Source organism: Microtus oregoni, unplaced genomic scaffold (assembly GCF_018167655.1).
Source record: "Microtus oregoni isolate MIOR12 unplaced genomic scaffold, Mior012 000053F_ref0000044, whole genome shotgun sequence".
Taxonomy (NCBI): domain Eukaryota; kingdom Metazoa; phylum Chordata; class Mammalia; order Rodentia; family Cricetidae; genus Microtus; species Microtus oregoni.
The window spans coordinates 11554295-11578127 of record NW_024543829.1 but is presented as its reverse complement, the minus strand read 5'-3'; the positions used below and the strand labels follow the sequence as shown (position 1 = coordinate 11578127).

The following is a 23833-nucleotide window of genomic DNA, read 5'->3' as shown; positions in this document are numbered from 1 at the left end:
CAAACCAGTTCTATATCACGGCTCTCACTTTTAGATTTACATTCCATACCAAAGATGCTTAAGGGACACCCACTCTGACTTGGTAAGATTCCAGGCCCACAGTTTTCATCTTCTCAAGGACATTTTCTTTCAGATATTACACCGAAAGCCCCAGCTCGACAAATCCAATTAGCTCATAATATTGCCTCCACTAAACACATTTTTGAGAGCCTGGACAGATGGCTCAGCAATTAATTAAGAGCGAGTACTGCTTGTCCTGGGAACCTGAGTTTGGTTTCTAGCACCCAGGTCCAGTGGCTGACAGCTATCAATATATGCTTTTAACTTCTGAGTGGGCCCTGATTGTAGGATAATTTAAGCGTCTACATATAGTGCAATGGGATGAAAATGTACGATAGAAACAGAAACAGTGCCGTGGGAATCCAGGAGTTGCTCCCCCAAGGTTGATTCTTAACAAAGGAATCTTATTCCTGTTCATCTGCTTTCCATGACAGATCCCGCCCCAAAGGATCCAAGTGTACAGCATGAGCAATGTTTCTCAAATGTTACTTGCATATAAGTTGTCTTGTTAAAATAGACTTACTTGGTGGGCTTGAGGTTCTCCAAAAGATTTAACAGTTTTAAAAAGGTCCCAGGTGATACTTAGGTTGGTCCTCAAACCACACAGTAATAAATATGCATCATGGACCCATTTTTCCATTGTTTCTTTTTTACTCAACTTCAATATTGTTCATGTGTCCAATCCTCCCTCCTCAGATACACAGAGCAAATGAGCCCAGCCCAAACTCCAGGGACAGAGAGGACTTGAGCTCAGAGTCAGCTCGTACAAGGTGCTCTTCACACTGAGAACGGAAATGGGAATTAAAGCTGTGCCTTCTGGGGGGTGATGGTTTCTTCTTTTCTGGTGTCTTTGACAAGGAGGCGTGCGACTTGCCCGCTGTATGTAGTTGTCCTAGCACATAAGGAGCCTCCGTCTCGGGAAGAAGCTGGCACTAAGGGTACCCAGCAAACCACGATGCCATGACTGATGATGTCACCAGCCTGCTAGTTGTGCTGAGCCTGGGTTCTAGGCTATCTTTGATCTCCCAGGTGGATGAAATGAAACATGCTGCTTGTTTATACAAAGTGAGGGTGAGATCTTTCTAATGGTTACATAGAGCTGGGAGGTGAAAGCTGGAGAGTATATGTGTCCCAGGCACCATACTAAGTAAACAAGATGGCTGACTAGCAGGGCTTGACATAGCCAATAGACGCTCTGCATTTTTCTGTGTTCCATCTTTGAAGGCCGTAGCTATCCCCATCTCCTGGAGACTGCTCCTGGAAACTTTTGCTTTACCGGTGGGAACGATGGCAGAGAGGGTAAAGGTATTTGCTCTCATGATGAAGAAGCTGACTGAGTTCAGTCCCTGGGGGCAGGGGCTGCATGGTAAAAGGAAGAACCAACTTCCACAGGTTGCCCTCCTACCACAGCGCACACACACAAACACTAAATAGAGATAGATAGAAAGAAAGATAGATAGATAGATAGATAGATAGATAGAGATAACATGTGAAATTTTTTAATTTTAAAAAAAGGTTCTTTCATATTAGCTATTCCAGATTCCATCCTGGACCTGCCCCCAAATGACCTCCCTCTTTGGTGGAGGATTCTGCCCTCTACAGTTCTTTCTTATATCCATTCTGGGGTGGGGACCTCTGCCCTAGGAACACTGCTCACTCATGAGTGCACAGAGAGCTTTCCTCTCACCTGTGATGAGTCAGGCCAAGCCTTATGCTCCGGTTTTATTTTGCCCTCTAGAGATGACTCTCTCTGGAGCAGGATGAGCTGGTGACATGAAAAGCTGTTGCCACTAAAAGTGGCTAGCAGCCGGGGCTGGAGACACCAGGGACAGCCAGTAGCCAGAGAGTAGCTGGGAGTGGAGCAGCTGGTGCGGGCTGCTAGCTGTAGCTACTAAGAGGTCCAGGAAGTTGCAGCAAGCTGCTGGCTGCAGCTGGTGTGAGTAGTGGGAGTTGCTGCTAACACTGGGAGCTTGGAGCTGCTGACATCCTGGTCGAGCGAAGGAACCCTCAGTCAGCCTGTGGAAAGCAAGAAGCCTGAGCTGCTCTCCCGGGTACACGACAAGCTAATGATGGGGCCATTTGTCTTTGAGCTGCAGTTTCCTTCTTATAAGAAGAAACTTGATTGGTTGTTTTGAGTGCTGATGTTGGGGTTTGGGATTCTTTTTACCAGTCATCTGTAGGAATGAAGTTGATCTTCCATGTTCCCGAGCAGACTTTGGGTCCCTGAACACCCAAGCCATGACCAAGACCAGCCTAGTGGTGAACTGGAACTGTAGATTCTAACAGGGTGTTTCCTTTGCGTGACACACCAACTCTGTCAGAGGCTGTCACCCCCCCTCCTCCCCAGCCTCCACATGTGTGTGTCTTCAGTTTGAACACCAGTCTCTGCCGTGATCATCTTTGTGCAAGACATCAGGATCAGTTTCTACCAGGAAACACTTAGAAACTTGCTGCTTGGGCAAAGAATGGTTTGGGCTCGCTGCCTTGTGGTTACGGATCTAACGTTAGTGCTCAGCTACTGCTCCAGTGCCAGGCATGCTTGTCTTCTGCCATCTCCCACCATGGTGGCCAATGCTTCGCCCTCTGAACTGTAACGCAGACCTCACCCCTCAGCAAGGAAACTTCTCTTTCCACCAGGAGAGCGCTTCGACCACAACCTATCAAAATGTGGAGTTGAGGAATCCAGTCCCCCAGCTAGAGCTGTAGAACAACTCCAGCACCTAAGATTCAGGAACATAGAGGAAGTGGAGGCAGAAAGAGGGTAAGAGCCAGAGGATTGAGGAACCTGCTGTGTCTTCCAGTATTGTCAGAAGCTACACACAGTCTCACCAACAGGCCTGCCCAAGCACGACACCAATAGACACATCAAAGTAGATGGGATTCTTTCTTCAAATGCTGTGGGACAATGGTCTTGGACCCTGTAAAGTTTTGTCAGTTGTGCTGGTTTAATAAAATGCTGATTGGCCAATAGCCAGACAGGAAATAGAAGTGGGCCATGAGAACAGGAGAATTCTGGGAAGAGGAAAAACTCAGTCTGCAGTCATCACCCAGACAGAGAGGAAGCAAGAAGAGAATGTCTCGCTGATAAAAGGTACCAAGCTGCGTGGCTAACACAGACAAGAATTATGAGCTAATTTAAGATGTAAGAGTTACAGCAGTAAAAAACAAGGACTTCTTGAATTTTGCATACAAATGGATGGAAATAGAAAACACTATCCTGAGTGAGGTAAGCCAGACCCAAAAAGAGGAACATGGGATGTACTCACTCATATTTGGTTTCTAGCCATAAATAAAGGACATTGAGCTTATAATTCATGTTCCTAGAGAAGCTAAATAAGAAGGTGAATCCAAAGACAAACACATAGGCATCCTCATGAATATTAACCTTCATCAGGCGATGAAAGGAGACAGAGACAGAGACCCACATGGGAGCACCGGACAGAAATCTCAAGGTCCAAATCAGGAGCAGAAGGAGACGGAGCATGAGCAAGGAACTCAGGACCACGAGGGGTGCACCCACACACTGAGACAATGGGATGTTCTATCGGGAACTCACCAAGGCCAGCTGGCCTAGGTCTGAAAAAGCATGGGATAAATCCGGACTAGCTGAACATAGCGGACAATGAGGAATACTGAGAACTCAAGAACAATCGCAGTTGGTTTTTGATCCTACTGCACGTACTGGCTTTGGGGGAGCCTAGGCAGTTTGGATGCTCACCTTACTAGACCTGGATAGAGGTGGGCGGTCCTTGGGCTTCCCACAGGACAGGGAACCCTGATTGCTCTTCGAGCAGATGAGGGAGGGGGACTGGATTGGGGGAGGGGGAGGGAAATGGGAAGCGGTGGCGGGGAGGAGGCAGAAATCCTTAATAAATAAATAAATTAAAAAAAATAAATAAAATAAAAAAATGCTACAGTGTCATAAAAATATAAATTATTTTAAAGAGCAAAAAAAAAGATGTAAGAGTTAAATGATAAGAAGCCTGAGCTAATAATCCAACCAGTTTACAATTAATGTAGACCTCTGTGTGTTTCTTTGGGAGTGAATGGCTGCGTGATCAGGAGGGACAGAAACCTCTGTCAACATTCAAACCTACACAAAGAACTACAGACGACTGAGGAGCGGGGAAACAGTCTTCCCAGGGAAGAGCACACCAGTTGTTACCGAATACTGAATGGTCAGCCCTGAAAACACACATACAAGCAATATTATACGGACTGAGCAGGTTAAATGTATGAATAGATATGTATATAGTTATACATATGTACATATAACAGCTATTAATGAAAAAAGAGGCCATGAGCTGAAAAAGATCAAGGAGAGGTATGTGGGTGGGTTTAAAGGGAGGAAGGGGAAAGGGGAAATGATATAATAATATTATAATCTCAAAAAAAACTTTTTAAAAAATTAAGAGTGGTTTGGAGCATCATCTTCAGAAAAAATGGTTTGGCCTCCAGGTGTGGCATGAAGCTACTGCTCCAAAAATGTTCTAGATCCCTCCTGAGAAGTTTTATAGGCTCTAATAACTTCAACCAACACAAAAGGCAGCAAGAAATAAGAATGAAATATTACATTCCCCGATTAGCAAAACCTTACCTTTCCTGCATGGTAGAAAACTGTGAAGGAATCGGGGCCTAGAGAAGAGGTGAACTTCACAATGCATAAGGGCGCCATCTTTAAAGACTTTCTGGGACCCAGAGGCCTTAAGCACAAGGCAACATTCCTTTAGCATTAATTCATTTTCCAAAAGAAGATAAAGTAAAAGACCAGTGTTTTATATCTGTTTGACATATAGCTAATATGTCATATAATACTAGCAGACTCCACCTAGTGCTGCTGGCTTCTCCACAGCTGGGGACAAGAATCTACAACCTGCTGGCCTGTCCTAGAAACACACACACACACACACACACACACACACACACACATCCTGCGTATATCCATACTTTACAGCTCAACATTTTCAGATATGTATGCATTGCACACAGTTGTTTTGTGTTTCTACTGCTGCTTTCCCATGTAAACATAAAATTTTCTAATTTTATACTCCACTTTTTTCCTCTTGACACTGTAACATTTTGAACATAATCAATAATATGAATAGTGTCCTTCCCATGGTTTCTAGTTATAAACAGATGAGCCGTCCTAGAATACTTTTTTCTTGACAACAGTGATGAAAAGTTTCGACCCTGTGTGAGAGAGACTATTTTATCTCCATGTCCCCTTAGGAAAGTTTCTTAAGCCTTTCAACCTCTGTTTATTTATCTGTGCAATGGAGTCAATGATTCCTATGTCAGAGGATTGCTTGGGGATCAAGTGAGATTACACGCATGATGCCTCTATGATTGTATTGCTTTTATTAATAGCTATCCTTAGCTACAAACTTTTCTCTGTTCATCCAAATAGTGCTGTTCTATATTTCCAGTTAATCAGTGGCTTTAAATAAAGGAGAATTTAAAAAGTGAGAGGAGATAATCGGAAGGCAGAGAACTTGGGAGCAGAAAGGCCCTACCTCTGTGTTGGCTCTGCCTGCCTTAGCTCTGGGATAGCCCTGCCTTGGCTCTGGGGTAGCTCTGCCTTGGCTCTGGTCCTTCTCTGCAGAAGCAGTAGGGGTCCCCAAGCTGAAATTCCATTTCCAGGTAGCTCACAGGGCAGAGCTGGTCCCTGCTGGGGTGTGTGGGCTGTGTCCACCTGCTCCCACAAACAGTTTCATTCCACACTGACTCCCTCAGGATGACAGAAGCCCCTGGGGGAGGGGCATGGAAGCAGCTGGGAGAGCAGGGCAGCTTTCCTTGTTCCCCAGCCCTTCTCAGTTGTCTGAAATCCTCAGCCTTTCAAAGAAGGACTGATCCCTACGCAGAAATGTGAAACTGGTGTACGTCAAATAAATCACCAACAGGCACTCTGGGAAAGAATGGGCAGGAAAGAGGACAAAGGGCCAGCCAAGCCTGTCTTAAGGACCGACATCACACCGGCTCTTTCCTTCCTTACTCCATTGTCCTGAAACTCCCAAGATGCCTTCTGCTGCCCCTCGAAGACTCCCGGAGCACCTCACATAGCCACGCACTCGTGGGTCTTGGAAATCCACTCATGCTTTTCTAGGACACCACCTTCTCCTGGGTGCAACTCCTGAATCTCTGCAGGTCCCAGCTCCACCTCCTAGTCCCCCACTTCTCCCCTGCTCCAAACAGCAGCGATCCTTAGAGCATGGCTCGAAGGCGTGCCCTCAGCTTGAACCCTCCTTCTTTCCTAATGGCCTAATCTCTTCCCATGATTTAAAATACTGTCTATGCCTACAGTGTGATCTTCAGCTCAGACTCCTTTCTGAGACTCACACTGATTCAGCCAATGCCATAGACAGAAGAGGTCTACATGGCCATTTCTGAAATCTGTAATTCAACATATCCAAAATTTGGGGCATTGACCCTCTCTTTCGACCCTGTTTCTTCATTGGGCTTCCTTAGTAACCCTCAGCTGCACTGGGAGAGTTAGATGACAACCATCCTGACTCTTTGCCCACATCTTCTCTATGCAGCTTCTAACCAACCCCTCTTGGCTCCTCCTCTGTGCAGCTGCTCACAGCTTCCCACTGTCATGCGTGTGTCAACATCACATCCAACCCTTCTCTCTTGAGCCCTCTGCACAGAAACCAGGGAGCGCTTAAAATCCAATTCATGGCCTCATGTTTCAATTTTACACAAAAACACTTTCATAGATGCCCACTGAAAGTAACAGCTAATGTTTTGGGCAGCATGCAATAAATGCTACATATATAATCTCAATCAAACCTTACAACTTTACAATTATCAACTTATTTTACAAGTAAGAAAGCTGCAGCTTAAGGAGATAAAGTGATTTTTTTCAGAATTATAACAAATATAGTTAGAATTTGAGTCAATTTGAGTCTAGAGAGATGGCTTAGCAGTTAGGGATGCCTGCTATCCTTGAAGAAGTTTCGTTTCCATAACTGAGCTCCAGGGGGTCAGAATCGGATGACCTCATCTGACCTCTGTGGGCACCAACATTCATGTGGGCAAACACATGCAGACACACACACACATATACACACACATACACACACATACACACGCACATACACACATACAGACAGACACACACATACACACACACACACACACATACACGTAAAAGTAAATCTTTTCAAAGCATTTGTTAAAGAATTTGAATGAAGACTTTTTCAGTCACTGTTGCCCACATTTTCCTGCAGAGGTGATGCCTGCCGCTCTCCTCTGCCTCTGTTCCCAGAACCATTTCCCTCAGCATCTCTGCTCTTCACTGTGTGCTAGCTAGCCTTTTCTCACAGGGCTCCGCCACTCCTTCTGGCCCTGCTGTGTGGTAGTGTGTGCCTCTGTTGGTTTGGTCTTGGCCTCTATCTGTAAGTCTCCCCTCCTTCATCTTTCAGCACTCAGGTCCAATGTCGCTCTCTTACCAAGAGAACTTTTCCTCGCTTCTGATTTAAATTATTCTACAGTGTCGTTCTTTCTCCGTGTGTTCTGCACGTTCCTTCCTAGCACTTTTCCAAATGTATGAAGTGTGTGCCATCTCCCAGAAACCTAAGTTCTGTGAGAGCACAGACCATGATTGTTTCATTCAGTCCAGTATCCTCTGAGCCTAGCATAGCAGTGGATGCTTAATTAACACGAGTTAAGCAGGGCTGGGCTGCATGACATGCAGCATGTCAGTGCTTAGCATGTGCTTAGCACGTGTGACACTTGAGGTTCAATGCCCAGGACCAAAACCCAAGGGAACAAAAAGTCCACTTGTTAAATAAACAAATGTATTTATTTATTTGCCTTTAGGGAAAAAGGATTTTTGCACATTGTTAAGAAAACAACTACATTCTCCAGTAGGAAAAATAGGGAACCGATACCAGTTAACAACTCACAACCCTGAAATACATAGTAGACTGTTCTTTTTTTTTTTCTTTTAGACCAGGCTGGCCTCGAACTCACAGAGATTCACCTGCCTCTGCCTCCTGAGTGCTGGGATCAAAGGTGTGCTCCACCAATGCCTGGCTCTAGGATGTTCTACTATATTAAGCAATCAAGTAAGCTGAAAAAGAAAATACGGGGCGGGGGGAGGCTGTGCACATCAGATGCCTTTGTCAATCTCTTCTCCATTTTATTTTTGAAGCAGGAACTTCAATTGACTTGGAGCCAAACAGATCTGGCTGGAATGGCTGACCGTCATTCCCAGGGCTCTGCATGTCCCAGCCTCCCCAGTGCTGGGATTATAGGCACACACCGCACGTGGGTGTGGAGACCCAAACTCGGTACTTCACGCTTCAAGACAAGCAGTCTAACCCACTGAGCCATCTCTAACCCAGAGGAATTTCTTACATTCTGAAAAGCAAACAAGAACTTTCTATTTTAAAAAAAAGTATTGATTTAAGTTTCTTTTTATATCCGCGTGTTGAAAGTACTTAACAAATTACATCAAGATCAGAAAAGTGTGTCCAGTAGGGTTCTCTTTTCCATCTTACTTCTTAAACATTACTTAGCCAGAAACAGAGAAAAAAAGTGAGGCTCCCTGTGCGAGAGGAGAGAAGCTGTTGTTTGTTTTCAGGAAGTTAATCCAGTGTGTAAAGTTTGAGGCAAGCCCAGCCTCTTAGCTGGAGTTGCATAATCTTCAAAGAGTCGTCCCTGGAGAGCCCTAACCAGAGCTGTTGACTGTGAGAGCCCCTTGGCCTTAGGTGTCCACCCCGCGCCTGAGAAGATGGCAAGCCAAAACAGACATTTCCACACAGGCATTCGGGTTCAAACCCCACATTTGCTCCCTCACCCAGGCATTAAACGAACCCCCTTTTCCACACCTCCGTGTGATCAAACCCAAGGGAAAGCATCCTCCACGCCAGGCCAGAATGAATTCGCTGCTTGGGAACAAAGAATTTATGACTAGAAACAGTTCCGAAGCTACGAGGAGCTGAGGCGCCAGGGTCCTCTCTCCACACAGAACTTGGGCTTTTACATTCTAATCACAGCCAGAAGCCCAGGGTTGGGGTTAAGTAAGGCTCAGTTGGAAAAGCACCTAAGGCCCAGGGTTTGATTCCCCAGCACACCAACACCCATACACCGGAACCAAACCGGATTCATCAGACTGGAACTGCCTTGAAATCCCGCTTCTTCAACTTCTAACAACCCACACGTCTTTGTGATGATTCAATAAATTAAGGTTAAGATCATTTCAGTGCTTGATTGCTCCGTAAAGCCAACTAAAAACATGAAGAGAATTATCTGGCTGGAGAGATCGCTCATCAGGTAGGGGCTTCTGCCTGATGACCTGGGCTCCATCACCGGGGCTCCAATGGTACAAGAAGAGAGCCGACTTCCGCAAGTTGTATGCTGACCTCTGATCATGCACCATGGCATACATGGGCAAACACACATACACACACACACACACACACACACACACACACACACACAGAGAGAGAGAGAGAGAGAGAGAGAGAGAGAGAGAGAGAAAACAGTTGAAATTCAAAGAAAGACCTGTGGGCTTGGCTGTGTATAAGCACACTCACACACGTGTGCACACACACACCTTACTCACATAGGACCTTCAAATTATCTCACTTGCTTGTTGTTCGCACAGGCCCAGATTGCTCAACTTGGGTTTCATGTTGCGCCTATTGACGTGTTAATTATGTCGGATTGTGTTTCATCCTTTCAAACTGTCCTCATGGCTCTTTAAGCAGAATGGATTTCTAACGGTGGGTCCTCCACAGGCTTGTGGAGCCAGCACTGTCTGCTTGGAGGCCTTGGCAGGGAAAGATGCTGAGAGGCTGAGTAGGTGCCTCAAAGGCAGATAACATACCACACAATGGCTAGGCGGTGACAGAGAGAAACACTCCTGAAAACCCAGTAGCGTCTCATTTATGAGTTATGTGTAGCCAAATTCCTGACTTTAGACCACAGGCTTAATATATACATGACAACTCTGTCTGAGCTTGAACTTCTCAGAAACGGAGGCACGCCCACCTCCAAGGCCAGGGTGATGCATGCATGAACGGGAGACCGTGTAAAGTGATTGCCTTAGTACCTTGCATGCTTGAAAGCTGTTTGGATGTTAACTATTTTACCAGCCTAGGAAATTTTGTGAAATATAAAAAAAGAAAAAAGATTATTAAGATTAATACTGATTATGTGTGTGTAGTTTTAAAATCTGAGTCTTAAAATTGTCCTTGGGTGGGGCATATCCATCACTCTGTCCCTCACACGAGACACCCACTGAGAGGGAACACCCACCTGCCAACATTGATCCAGCTCCTCCACAGAGTGGCTACCCACACCCTTACCATGCCCATACGGCCATCCCTCACCTCGTCTGTCCTCCTACCTTTTGGACAGCTTTTTCAGAGCCTTGCAAAGTAAGAGACTGCTCTCCCATTTCAGAGACCCTGAGCAGCATGGTCAGTCCATATTCTTACCAGCAGCTGTGTTTAAAATGCTGTGACATCAATAAGCCTGCCAAAGCTCAAATGCGGAGGTTTCTTCAAAGCACAGCGAGTAGGGTTACCAAGTTAGCTAAGGGTGTGTTCCACCACGTGTGGCAACCTGTGGTCCATGCGCGGGACCCACATGGGGAAAGGAGAAAACTGACTCCCTCCTGCAAGCTGTCCTCTGACCTCCACATGTGTGCTGCGACACACACGGGGGGGGGGAATAAATAAATAAAATAATAAAATTTTAATGAATAATTAAACGGAGTATAAAAACTTCAGCTGCCAACTTTGTCTTAAACATGCAGTGAAAGATACAAGCACATAAAAAGGAAAAAAAGAGGCAAGTTCTGTGTCTGGAGTCAGTCTCCACCCCAGATGAACCTGATTTTTCTCCCTATCACCTTTGATTATCATTCTGAATTATTATATAGCCAATAGGTACTGAGAGCATCACTGTAACCTCTGGGAACCTCGTATTGAACAACTGGACTAACGACTCTGCCTGTTGTATTAAGGGTTAGTACAAGGTAAGAAATGAGAGTGGCAATTGTAATTTAAAACACACAGACATGTGCACTCATACATACATGATCTAGGACCTGAGTGATGGGCAAGAGCCCACCGGGAGCAGACCTGCAGGGGTGGGGGTGGGGAGTAGGGCTGCTGCAGGAGAGCCCACCGGGGGCAGACCTGTGGGAGGGCAGGCCTGTGGGAGGGGGGAGTAGGGCTGAGAGAGGCACCAGCACTGCCCGTGCAGGCTGTGAGCCCGCATGAGCTTGATGGTTCAGAGGACTAGAGAGATGCCCGCTGCAGCTGGAGCAGTGTGAGCAATGGGATGCAATACATGGTGACACCAGGAAATAGACGGAGGGACTGAGAGATGGCTCAGCAGTTGAGGACACTTGTTCGTAAAGAGGACCCAGGTTGATTCTCAGAACCTAGATGGATGCTCACAATCATCCATAACTCCAGTTTTAGGGCAAACAACACCCTCTTCAGATCTCCACAGGCATCAGACGCACACATGGTGTCATACATACATGTGAGCAAATCATCACACACATAAAATAAAATGACCTAAAATGATTTTAAAAAGAAAATAGATGAAAATCCAAGTATGACAGTCATGGCAGGCTCACTATTCCAAAGGCCTGCTGAAATGCATAGTCTCAGCTACAGCAAGCTTTAGTGAGTATTTAGGGTATTGCTCTCCTGCCTTGAGTAACTAGCAGATACACCTCAGTCTGTTGGCTTTTCTTTGTTGGGGAACTCACTACGGACCAGGCTGACCTGGAAATCACACATCTTCCTGCTTCTTCCTCCTGAGTGCTGGGATTAAAGGTGTGCACCACACCCCTGGGCTCATTGTGATGTTTTCAAAAAGGACGTCAATGTGGATCACATTCCAGGAGTGGGGTTCACAGGTAGGCTTCTCATCTACAGTACACAGAATGTTTGTGCCCTTACCCCATTACTGTCTAGACATTCTTACCCACAACGGGATGGTATCCGTTAGTGGGCCCTTTAAGAGAAGGTTGGATCCTGAGAATAAGGCCTTCATGAATGTGGTTAGTTAGTTTCCTTTTGAAAGGGACCCTGTTGTGTGACAAAACTTCCTGGGAAGACACAATATACATGTCTGCTCTCCCCAGATAGAGAGCCTACGACAGACCAAAGTACAGATATCACCAAAGTCCAACTTGGAGAGCCAATAAATTTTATTGGAGTTGCTTCCAGGGGTTACCTCCAGGAGCAGAAATGACTCAAAGACAGCTGCATCACCAAGGCCCAACCCGGCATGGGTGACAGCTCACAAAGTGGGAACCTGGAGCACCCTGCACACCCTGCACACCCTGCACACCCTGCACACCCTGCACACAAATCAGCAGGTTAAAGACTGTCCTTTCCAGGTTCCTCTGCGAGACAGCTTGGTGTGTCTCTGCTTCTCCCAGGCAGCTGCTGGTCTTGTTTGCATCTTCTCTGCAGCTCAGCCTCCTTCCAAATCTGAGAGACACTCTATTGCTTACTCTGGCAGGGAGGGGCCTAGAGAATCTGGTCAGCTTCTGGGACTTCCTGAAGCTACGGGGAGTTTGTTTATGTCTCTGTTTAAGACACTTCCTCAATGATGAAAGGTTTCAGTCCCAGAAACTGTTGCGCAACAAGCTGTAATGACTTCCTTTGCCCTTTCTGGTCACATCAGGAAGTGGTTCCTTAACAGATACTGAATTTATTAATCTTTTAGTTTTGGACTTGAAGGCCTCTAAAACTGTGAGAAGTAATTTTTTTTACACTAACTGATTTGTGTTTGTGGGGTGGGTGAGTGGGTATGTGTTTCTATTGGTGCTTGAGGAGGTTTCCACCTTGTGAGTTCTGAGGACCAAAATCAGAATGTCTGACTTGGCAGCAAGCATCTTTACCCTTCAAGTCATCGTGTTGACCTAAGAAAGCACTATTTTACTGTTTATATGCCATCTGACTAGTCAGAAACCCTCCTACCCTGTTCTGGTAAATCTACAGAACCCTTGCCAAACACCAAGAATGGAGCCCATGGTGTCTTACCCTTGGATCTGAGGATGCAGTGAGCATCAGCAGGGGTGTGCATGTCTAAGGACTCAGTTAGCATCTGCAGGGGTGCAAGTCTGAAGACTCAGTGAGCATCTGCAGGGGTGCAAGTCTGAGGACTCAGTGCACATCTGCAGGGGTGCAGGTCTAAGGACTCAGCATCTGCAGGGGTGCAGGTCTGAGGGCTCAGTGAGCATCTGCAGGGGTGCAGGTCTGAGGGCTCAGTGAGCATCTGCAGGGGTGCAGGTCAGAGGGCTCAGTGAGCATCTGCAGGGGTGCAGGTCTGAGGGCTCAGTGAGTATCTACAGGGGTGCAGGTCTGAGGTGTCAGTGAGCATCTGCAGGAGTGAGCAGGTCTGAGGACTCAGTGAGCATCTGCAGGAGTGAGCAGGTCAGAGGACTCAGTGAGCATCTGCAGGGGTGCAGGTCAGAGGACTCAGTGAGCATCTGCAGGGGTGCAGGTCAGAGGACTCAGTGAGCATCTGCAGGGGTGCAGAGAAAGATGGAATGCTCAATGCCTCTTCTGTACTCCTTCCTCCCTATGCAACCCTGTCCAGAGGAATCACCCATCGCTAATATTAAATGCTATTTTACTTTCTGTGGGCCAGGCTTATATGCATTCACTCATTTAATCTCCAAGGGGGAAGATAATAAGTTATCTTACTTAAGTGTGCACTAAATTATATATATATATGTGTGTGTGTGTGTGTGTGTGTGTGTGTGTGTATCTCAGACCAATGATCCAATGATTGTCTGAGAAGACTGAGTAAGACAGTACTTCATCAGCGATTTTCCCTGGATCATGAAAATAACTATTGTGATGGTGTGGAAATTGCATGTATAATTGATGTAGCCATTTGCCACACTTATGTGGCCAAGAGCTGCGTGTGTAAATCACCTTAAAAACTGTAAGACAGGATGGGGGGATGGCTGGGTGTGAAAATTGCAGGGTGAAAACTGCAATTCTGTTCTCCAACACCTACATAAAAGCGGGACACAGCAGCATGTGTCTACAACCACAGCACTGGCAGGTCAAGTTGACCCTAGTAGCTCACTAGTTTAACCTGGAAGGGTCAGTCGGGTTCAGTGAGGGCCATAGTGGGGAGCCACTGAGGAAAGACACCCCTACATTTCCCTCTGACCTCCACACCTTCCTATACTGGTGAGTGCCCTTCCACACACATGCACACAGATATATAACACATACACAAAATACATTTAAATAAATGAAAGAATAAACCTTACCTTACTTAAACACACACACACAAGATAAATAGTAATGAAGTTGAAGCAGGGAGGTGAATGCATCTATGTTCTGCTTCCTTTGAATGTTCAGATTTTTTCACGTACATAAAAGCTAGGGAAGTTTTTATTAAAAACAAAGGAAGGTAGCCTTGGAGAGAGTGAGGAGCCATGAGGTTTGAGGCCCACACAGAGGACTGCAGTGTGGGAACAGACTAGAATGCCTGAGGAAAGAGCCCCTTCTTTCCTGCACACTGCTTTCACATATAATCCTATGTATAAAGTTTTACTTATTTTACCCCCCCCTCCTTTTCAACTGAATTTGAATTTTTCCCCATTGAGTGTTCTAACTATAACAGCACAGATCACTATCTTAAAAGTTACCATTCCAAAGGAAGGAGACTTAGAAGGTAAAAACTGTTTAAATGTGTCCCAGGCCAGCTCCACTCATACCCAGTAAGTGACTTCAGAGAGAGACCCACAAACCCAAGCTAAAATTGTTTAAGAAATTTCCACATGAAGATTGTTGTGTTCCCAGAAATGGCTCTCATCAAACAAAAACTGGGGGGCTGGGAAGGTGACTTCGTGAATAGCCTTCATGTGTAGATGAATTTCTCCACCGCGGCCTGGGGTTGTCAGAAAAAAAAGTCTGCAAACTCATGGAAATTAGCAGTAATGAGACATAAACAGTCAAACCTCAAAATAACATATCTGGCCTTTAGAATCAACACAGTTCTCCTGTCAGCCTGCACCTGGCCTGTCCGGCTGGATCTGGGAGCCAGTGGGGTTTTAGGCCCCTTTTAACAGCTGCCAAGAGCACATTACTCATGGCTGGGATGCTGGCCTTTTATGTTGCCACAAGTGGCCCAGCCGTTGTTTGGGCCTGGTGGAGTTCATTGACGGCTTTTTCTGAGAGCTGAGACTTTGCTGTCTGAATTTTCCAGAAGCTCCAGTGTGTCCAAATGTTACCCATGGATGCTGAGCAATAGCTCCAGGCTCCTGTGTTGGCCCTCAGCCACACTCACTGCCTAGCCATGTACCCTGGTCCATGGAGAAACATAGCCCGAGGCCAAAGTTAGACCCACAGAGGATTAGGCCTCAGCCTGGTAAATTGTGGTCTACCTTGTCAGTGCCTGGGTTCTCCGCACAGTGGAAGAGCTGGGAGGTACCAGTTGAAAATGAAAATCACCTAAAACCAGTCTCTGGAACTGCAAATAAGCCTAATTGTAACACCCACCTTTAAAGTGTGTGCTTGAAACATGGCAGCGAGTCAGTTGGTTGAAACAAATTAACAACTCAGTTGTTGAAACATATTAACAAGTTGAGACTTATTAGCAACCAGTTGGTTGAAACAAATTAACAAGTCAGTTGGTTGAAACATATTAGCAATCAATTGGTTGAAACATATTAGCAATCAGGTGGTTGAAACATATTAACAAGTCAGTTGGTTGAAACATATCAACAAGTTAGTTGGTTGAAACATATTAGCAAGTCAGTTGCTTGTTAGCTCAGTTACATGTATAAGGTATTTTTAAATCCCTATGTCCATCCTCTACATTTCTAAACTGCAGGTTAACCTGCTGTGACGGGATTTGGGGTTTGACGGGATTTGGGGTGGATCATTAAAATCAGATAATTATAGCAAGTCACCATATTTTATTACCATTATTTTTATTGCCCAGTGTTTGCTTCCCTTTTGGATCTTCAGTGTCTTGGAAGCAGGGGCTATGTCTGCCTTATTAACTAGAATTCCTTCAGGGCATAGCCCAGAGAAAGCTCTCGAGTAAATCTTTCCTGAATGAATGAATAGGTGACTATCAAGTCATCGAGTTGCTACAGGCTGTGAGGCCCTACTGCAATTTCATACTGCATAGGTCTGTCTGTTAGCTGGGGTGTAAGTCATTTCCACCTGCTTTCGCCTTTCTCCTTCCTACGACAGAAGTTAGAACGCTACCCTATAAGGACTTGGGATATAACCCGTGTAGAGCACCTGCCCAGCTTGCATGAAGGGGCTCCATTACAGACAGGTGTGGCCACGTGGTACCACTAACATTATGGCATAAGAGCAGACCACTGAGACACATCTGGAAAAGATACCTTGTTTCCTGACTTCTAAAAAATATTTTTTTTCAGATAAAACAATAGAATCTCTAGAGTTTCCTTTTCCCATTCTTCACTGCTGTGACTATAGACTCAAAGTCAGACATTATGACCCTCATCTTACAACCAAGAGTGGCAAACAGGGGGAAGGAAATACAATGCTCAATGATTGAAGCATAAAAACATAAAAATAATCTGCCTCCTTGTGCCTCACTGAGTCACTGGAACCATCTCTGGAACTAATTATCTCCAGCCTTCTGCTTAAGTAAGATAATATAAATATCTCTGAGGTTTGCGTCACAGCCTCCCTTGATTTTCTGTCACTTGTCTTTAAATACCTCCTAACCAGTGTCTTTCCTAACTCCCACAGAGTTTGTTTTGTTTTGTTGTTTTTGTTTAGTTTTGTATTTTAAATGAGTTACTTCCAAGCACCTAGCTTAGAATGCGGTAACTACTGAATGCACAGACACCTGGATCAAAGGTGACTAAAAGCATTTCTGCAGGTCGCCTGTGAGCTGTTGTTTTGCACAAGTGTTGCTGGCTGCTGAGCATGGAATTTATTCAGTCGAATATTCTCGAACCATCATATTTATAAGATATTGGTTTCAAGCAATTGTAACTCTTGGTTTTTGCTCTTTGATTTATATAAAGTATGGTTTATCAAAGTGTATGCTGTTTGCTTGTCTTCTCAATATACACAACACACACATATTTGTTCTGGAAGCTTGGCGAAGAGGAATTGTCCTTCTAAGTTTCTCTATTATGTTTATTAGCAGACCCTTTCTATGAAATATGGAAACTATTTCTCCTCTTTGAAATGAGCTGAAATTGGTTCCGCTGAGGATTGTCAAACTCTAGCTGTTTGCTGACATCACTTTGTTTAGAGGGCTAGGATATACCATCCATGGGGTTTCAAAATGTTTGATGTTTGGAACTTCTAAATTAAAAAAAAATGTGGAACCTTGATCAAATGGAAAGGCTTTAAATATATCTAATGCAAATTATAATGAAGCAAAATGTATACTAGCCCACAGTCAATGACCCGTGTTAAAGAGGGTCTGAAATAACAAAGGGAACAGCAATGATGCAAATATTATGCTAATAAGCTTAGGGATTACATTTGTGGGAATTATAATAAGATTTCTCTTTTCCTTTCATGCTGTTCTTCATCAGAGCCCAAGTGAAACGAGAGCAATGCATTTTCCATCAACAGGTGGCCACCCTTGCCCGGCTGGCTTCTAACGGCGGGCCTTGATTGCAATAGAGAACCGGTGCCCTGATAGCTGGCAAGATGAATGTGATATTTTTCAAAGCAAAGCAAAATGACATCCTCACGTAAAAACCATGATCAAAAAAAAAAAAAATCTCAAAACCAAACCAATCGATAAACCAAAAACCTAGTCATAGTCATAAAAAAATAAAATAAATATAAATAAAAAGCCTGAGGAAGGTCCCACCATGTCCTTTAGGGGAAGATAGATGGGTTCTCCCTAAGACAGAAGATCCTACAGGCCCACAGTGTGAACATAAATTATTATGTAGCCTTTGACCCATGAATAAGATGAACTATTCTCTAGTCACTCAAAACAGTTGAAGCTAGGCAGGGAGCATATGCTGGTAAGTTCTAGGCCAGCCTGGCTACATAGTAAGACCCTGTTTCAAATAAATAAAAAAGCAAATAATTGGAGCTCGGGGAACCAGCCAAGTCAAGACATAGCATCCATGAATAAAGTCAATAAAACTTGAAAAATGTGTGTGTGTGCACGCATGTGTGTGCATCCACATGTGTGTGCACATGTGTGTGTGTGTTTGTGTTGACAAGAGGTAGAGAGAATCTAGATGCACGTCACCTGTTTTATGTTAAGCCAGCCAGTTGTTTTTATTGTTCCCCCTGTGGAAGATGTTTAAATTTATGATATAAGAAAAAAGAAACATTCTCACCTTGGAGGAGTTGTCAGGCATACCTAAGGTGCGGGTACTTGAAGAGGTTTGACATCTATTACTAGGAAGCCAAGGCTTGGGGGATAACTCAGTGAGCAAAATGCTTATTACACAAGGATAAAGCCTACGTTTAGATCCCAGTACCCATGGAAACGTCAGGGATGTGAAGAGAGTAACATGTGCCTGTAACCCCAGCACTGGAGAGTCAGGTGGGGGGGGGGTTGGGGGGGGGGAGGTGAAGCTGGGAGCCCACTGGCCAGCCTGTTGAGTTGAACCATCAAGTCCTCAGTTTGGTAAGAGACCCTATTCCAACAAAAAAGGGGGGGGGCTCCACAAATAAAAACACTCATTTTTTTTGTTATCTGACCTCTGACCTTCACTTGTGTACACATGGGTACATCACCCCCATACACATGAATACACACACACACACACACACACACACACACACACACACACACGGAGCAGGGGTGGACACCTGAAGACAAGAATCCTGTTTTGTCTCTGCAGACTTTGTGGCCATTCTGCTTCCCTTGGTGGCCTCCCCATCTTGTTCTTCAGATCAAAGTTTAGGCCGCAGAAAGGACTTGTCTGTCTGTGAACAAAGAGGCTGGTCGCTTCCCTTGTTAATAAACAAGCATTATCTGTTTCTGGTTCTCTGCTAAGCTGAGTTTCTTCTTCCCCTAACTGCTTATATAAAGGCTGTATGTGCTCGGGAAAAAGACGCAGCAATGCTGTGTTAGCAGGCAGCCCTGCGTGGAGCGTGGAGTCAGGAGAGTTTATTTCTGAGACCCTTTCTTCTTTTTTATGCATATTTCTCCCTCATTTAAAGGTCCAGATGGCTTGTGAAGCCGGTGCTTTCATCTTGCATCAACCTATTAAGGACTAATGGATCTATTTCTAGCAGTCTTTAAGTTTAAAAGAAAATGAAGGAAAACAACAACTTGAAAAAAATGAGAAAGATCATAGGCCAAGGAATGAGTCACTGTCGACTGAAGTTGGGACACGGAGGTAGGGTTTGACATTAAGCTGCACCACACAGGCAAGGATCTTCATAAAAAGCCAGAACTAAGGAACAAAGAGTTAAATTTACTGGGCCAAGGTCAAAGAGCTGGAGAGAGGAGGGTAAAGATTAGAAGGTGGGCCCGCAGAAAGAGCGCTAGGAGGCTGTGAGTTCAAGGAATGTGCTCTTTCCGGTACTGTGGGGCAGCGTTCACGGGGCAGCCTGCACAGAAAACATCCCAGGATGTAGTCAGTGAGTGACATAGCACAGCACCAATCAGAAGGAAGAGGACAAAATCTCCTGGTTTTTACTGTGATGAGAGACAAAGGAGAAGAGCAGGTGAGAAACTATTTACTATAGTTATTCAAATGTGGTTTCACCTGGAAAGGGTTCTGCAAAGGGAATGTCATGCTGTGGTCCAGGCTTTCTCCAGGGAAGCCTTGAAGGGGTTTGATTGACTGGATTGAGCCAGTGTTCTGATACCCATCTGCTCAACAAAGTCCCCACCAGGCTCTATGGCCTTCCTTCTCTATGCAACAGCTTCATAAGACTCTCCTGACAACTCCTAAAGCAGCTTTTGAACCTTGCTTTGGTTCAATAATCCTAATTTCTCTTCCAGCCTTATGACAATTTTGGCATTGTTTTGTTTTTATTCCAGGTTGACCTCAAACTGTACAGCTGAGGATGACCTTAAATGAATCCACCTGTCTTTATCCCCTGAGTGCTGGGATTGCAGTCATATACCACCACACCTACATCCTGGGGATTGAACCCAGGTCTTCATACATACTAGGCAAGAACGGATCCACTGAGTTACATACCCAACTTAAATGAGGACATAGCTTCAGATTTAAAGTTATCCAGACGACAGCATCCAGACCTCCAGTGTCAGGAAAATATGGTTACCGGGATGTGAATGAGAATTTCTGTGGAACTAAACATAGTGGCACACATCTGTGATCCTGGCACTCGGTTCACTGAGGCAAAAGGAGTGCAAATTTGAGGCCATCTTAACAAGATATTGAAACCCTATCTCAAAGCCAAAGCAAGAAAACTATGGCGTAAGAACTGAGGAGGAAATGGTGTCTATGCTGAATGCACTGCTGATTTAACGGATGGCTTAGGTTGTGAGGTAATACTGAGACAAACAATACTGCCGACAGTAGAGAAGCAGCCCCTTAGCCTTCAGGGTCAAGAACACAAATTCAGGGCCAGTGAGACATTCAGTCAGTAAAGGTACTTGCCTCAGAAGCCTGGTGACCTGAGCACACACGTACACACACACCACATACAACACACACACCACACACACGAGAGAAAGAGACAGAGAAACACACAAAGAGAGAAAGAACAATTATGTTTTTAAAAAATAATACAATCTCATTCAAATGAGTCTAATTGTAGGATTTTTTTTCAGCCCTTCTTTCCAACTGAGGTTTGTATTGTTCTTGGCCCAAAGACAACTTCTCAAGTCCCCCTTCTGCCTGCTGACAGTGCAAGCTCCCTAAAGAACTCTGTTTAATCTTTGAATCAGCTCAGGAAGATGGAATTACCATCCCTGGAAAAGTGCAGTTGGGTTTCTGAGTGCAGCTGCAACTCTAGGATGGAAATGCGACCGGCTTGGAGGTAGGGAGGGATTAAGAGAGCCTTGCTTACCCCAGTGAGTAGCCCGATTCCATAAATCACAGGGGCTAACCTTTGCTCTGCCCGAATTAAAACATACACCGTCATAGCCTCCCCTAATCAAGACTTGTCATCTTCAACAACAGGATGGAAGACCCAGATGCCAAAGAGGGGCCAGAGGGAAAACAAAGAAGAAGGAAGTGAATAATCTTGGTGGTAGTGGCCGCTATTTTGATAGGAACCAGAGTGCCTGCGCAATTTTAAGGATCACGCAGAAATGTGCACCCTGTTGGAAAGGAGCCTTCCAGCTTCACTGCGTGTCTGGCCATAGAACACTGATAAGCTCCGGGGAGAGAGCGAGCAGCTGGAACTCTGCAGGCAGCTTGTGTTGCCTTCCTTGGTATTTATTCTGAGATCACATTTACAGCTGCTTTTATCTGCTCTTTAGAAGTTCTTGTATTTGGGAAATCGTTTATGGTAAAATAAAAACCCACTTGCTGACAGGGAAATGTAATTTATTAGCCAGCTAGAAAACCAGTTATCTCTTAATGCATATATATGGAATCTGGAACTTTCTGCTCCGTTCAAGATGCCATTTAGAGAGACTCAAATTTATCATCCCCTATGTTGCTCTGGGCTGACACTGAAACCAGCGCTCACTTCAAGAGAAAGTAAATGTAGCTTTCCCCATAAGGTGCATGAAAAAATGACCAGCAGAGACCAAGACACATGCACTGTGGTGAACAGACTGTAGGGAAATAAAATACCACCTGGTCCTGTTTAAACGGCCAGCAGACGTTCATCCCTCCCTCAGAGGAGGACAACATTATGAGGTAAATGACCCCAGGACAGCTAAGATCCCGTGCCTTTGGACACAGTAAGCTTGGGTGTAGGTTGCCATCAACTGCTCCTAACCAGGAGGCAAGGCAAGGCCCTGGAAGGTTCCTGGTCTCAGGGTGGAGGTAGGGTGGGAGGTGAGACACCAGGTGTGTCAGTCAGAATCTTGGGAGTCATAGGAGTAGAATCCAGACCAGGCTATGTAAGAGCCGCAGCCACACAACGTGAAGTCTGTGGTATCACAGGGATCTTCAGAGCTAGGAGTTGTAGGCTGATGTCTTGATGTTTTAGTTTGCTTTCTGTTTCTTTGATAAAACACTGACCAAGGACAACATGGGTAAAGAATTTATTTGGCTTACAAGTCAGCCAGGAAAGCCAAAGCAGGAACTCTCAGCAGTGATCTGGAGGCAAAAACTGAAGCAGAGGCCATGGAGGAACACTTGTTTAACCTGCTTGTATTCCTTGGCTTCCAGAGATTTTACCATCCACAGTGGACAGTGCCCCCCCCACTTCCAATCAATCAGCAATCAAGAAAACGCCCCTTGGACATTCCCACAGACCAATGTGGTAGAGGTAATCATCTTTAGGTGAGAGTCCCTTCTCTCAACCAACTCCAGTTTGTGTCAAGCTGACAAAAAACTAACTGGCAAAGCAAGACACAAAAGCCAGTTTAGAAGTGGGACCAAGATGTGTAAGACAGACCAACCCGAAAGCATCAGGACGAGGGTGATGCTGCCACTTCAAGGCTCGTATGAAGAAACATCTTTTAATCTCGGGCAGGACAAATCAGACCAAAGAAATTATTTCATTCAAGTTCAGCTTGGTAATGCAGCATGCTAAGCTTACTTCTAGACGCATGGGTGAGGGGTTCCTTACAGGATCCTGGGCACCTTGGTTTGCTCTCCGTGGCTGTGGTAAATGCCATGATCAAAGCACCCTGGGGATTTATCTGGCTTACACATCCCAGTCACATGTCACGGAGGGAAGCCAAGGCAGGAACTGAAGCAGAGACGTTGGAAGGACACTGCTTGCTGCTTTCATCCTTCATGGTTTGCTCAGCCTGGTGGTTTTATACAACCCAGGGCCACCTGCCCAGGGGTGGCACTGCCCACAGTGAGCTGAGTCCTACCACATCAACACTGACCAAGAAAATGCCACCCAGACTTGCGTACAGGCCAATCCATTGGAGGCTTTTTCTCAACTTGCGTCAAACGGAGAACTCCAACCAGCATGGTGGGTGACTCAGAAGCTCCTGCGTCATCACGAAGTCCCAGCCAACATGAGTTACTGCTCACGAAGCTATGCCGCTAGTAACCAGGTCAAGTCAACCCTCCATATCCTGTATTTAAAAATCCTATATAATCCCAAGGCCATGCACAGCAGGAGCCAGGTTATGTGGGGGACTAAGAGTAGCGGCGGCGGAAGGTCTGAGGACTGCACCACACTCTGCCAGGGATGGTCTTCTGCTGGTAGAGACACACCTGTTCTGATCTTATGCCATTCAGAAGGACTTGACACTACAGGTTACATTTGGCCCAAGGCTCAAACTTTAAATGTAACAAAAATGCTGACAGTTTCATCCCAGGTCATACAGAGGCCAGGGCTAAGGCCCATCTGTTTCTGTCACCCTCACAAGTTAACCAGATGTTGCCCTATAGTGGACATGATGTCTAATCTGTGTTATCCATTGGCTTGATCTGGCATCACTAAGATGCAAGCCACTGAGATCTCTGTAAGGGAATTTTCTGGTCAGATTATTGGAATCTGGAAGACAGCTAAATTCAGGTGGCACTTTCTGGTTGTGCCCCAGATAAAAAGGCACCTAAGAAGAAAACATTGCTTTTTGCCTGCTTACCTTTGCTCCTCTGGCAAGCCAGCAAGCAGCATTTTCCCACCGTTTCAGCTTCAGTTCCTGCCTCAGGCTTCTGTCTGAAGTCCAAGTCTGACTTCCCTCCACGATAGACTGTGACCTGGAAGTAGAAGAAGACATGAACCTTTTCTTC

At 45.3% G+C, this 23833-nt stretch overlaps 1 long non-coding RNA gene across 1 annotated transcript in view; it reads right to left on the bottom strand.

The window, feature by feature from the left end:
* The window catches only part of LOC121437591, a 40739-nt gene that overhangs the window by 10456 nt on the left and 6450 nt on the right, over positions 1-23833 (bottom strand). Inside the window, exon 2 of the long non-coding RNA XR_005972984.1 lies at positions 23686-23800. This is a non-coding gene — a long non-coding RNA (uncharacterized LOC121437591). The remainder of the gene's footprint in view (positions 1-23685; positions 23801-23833) is intronic.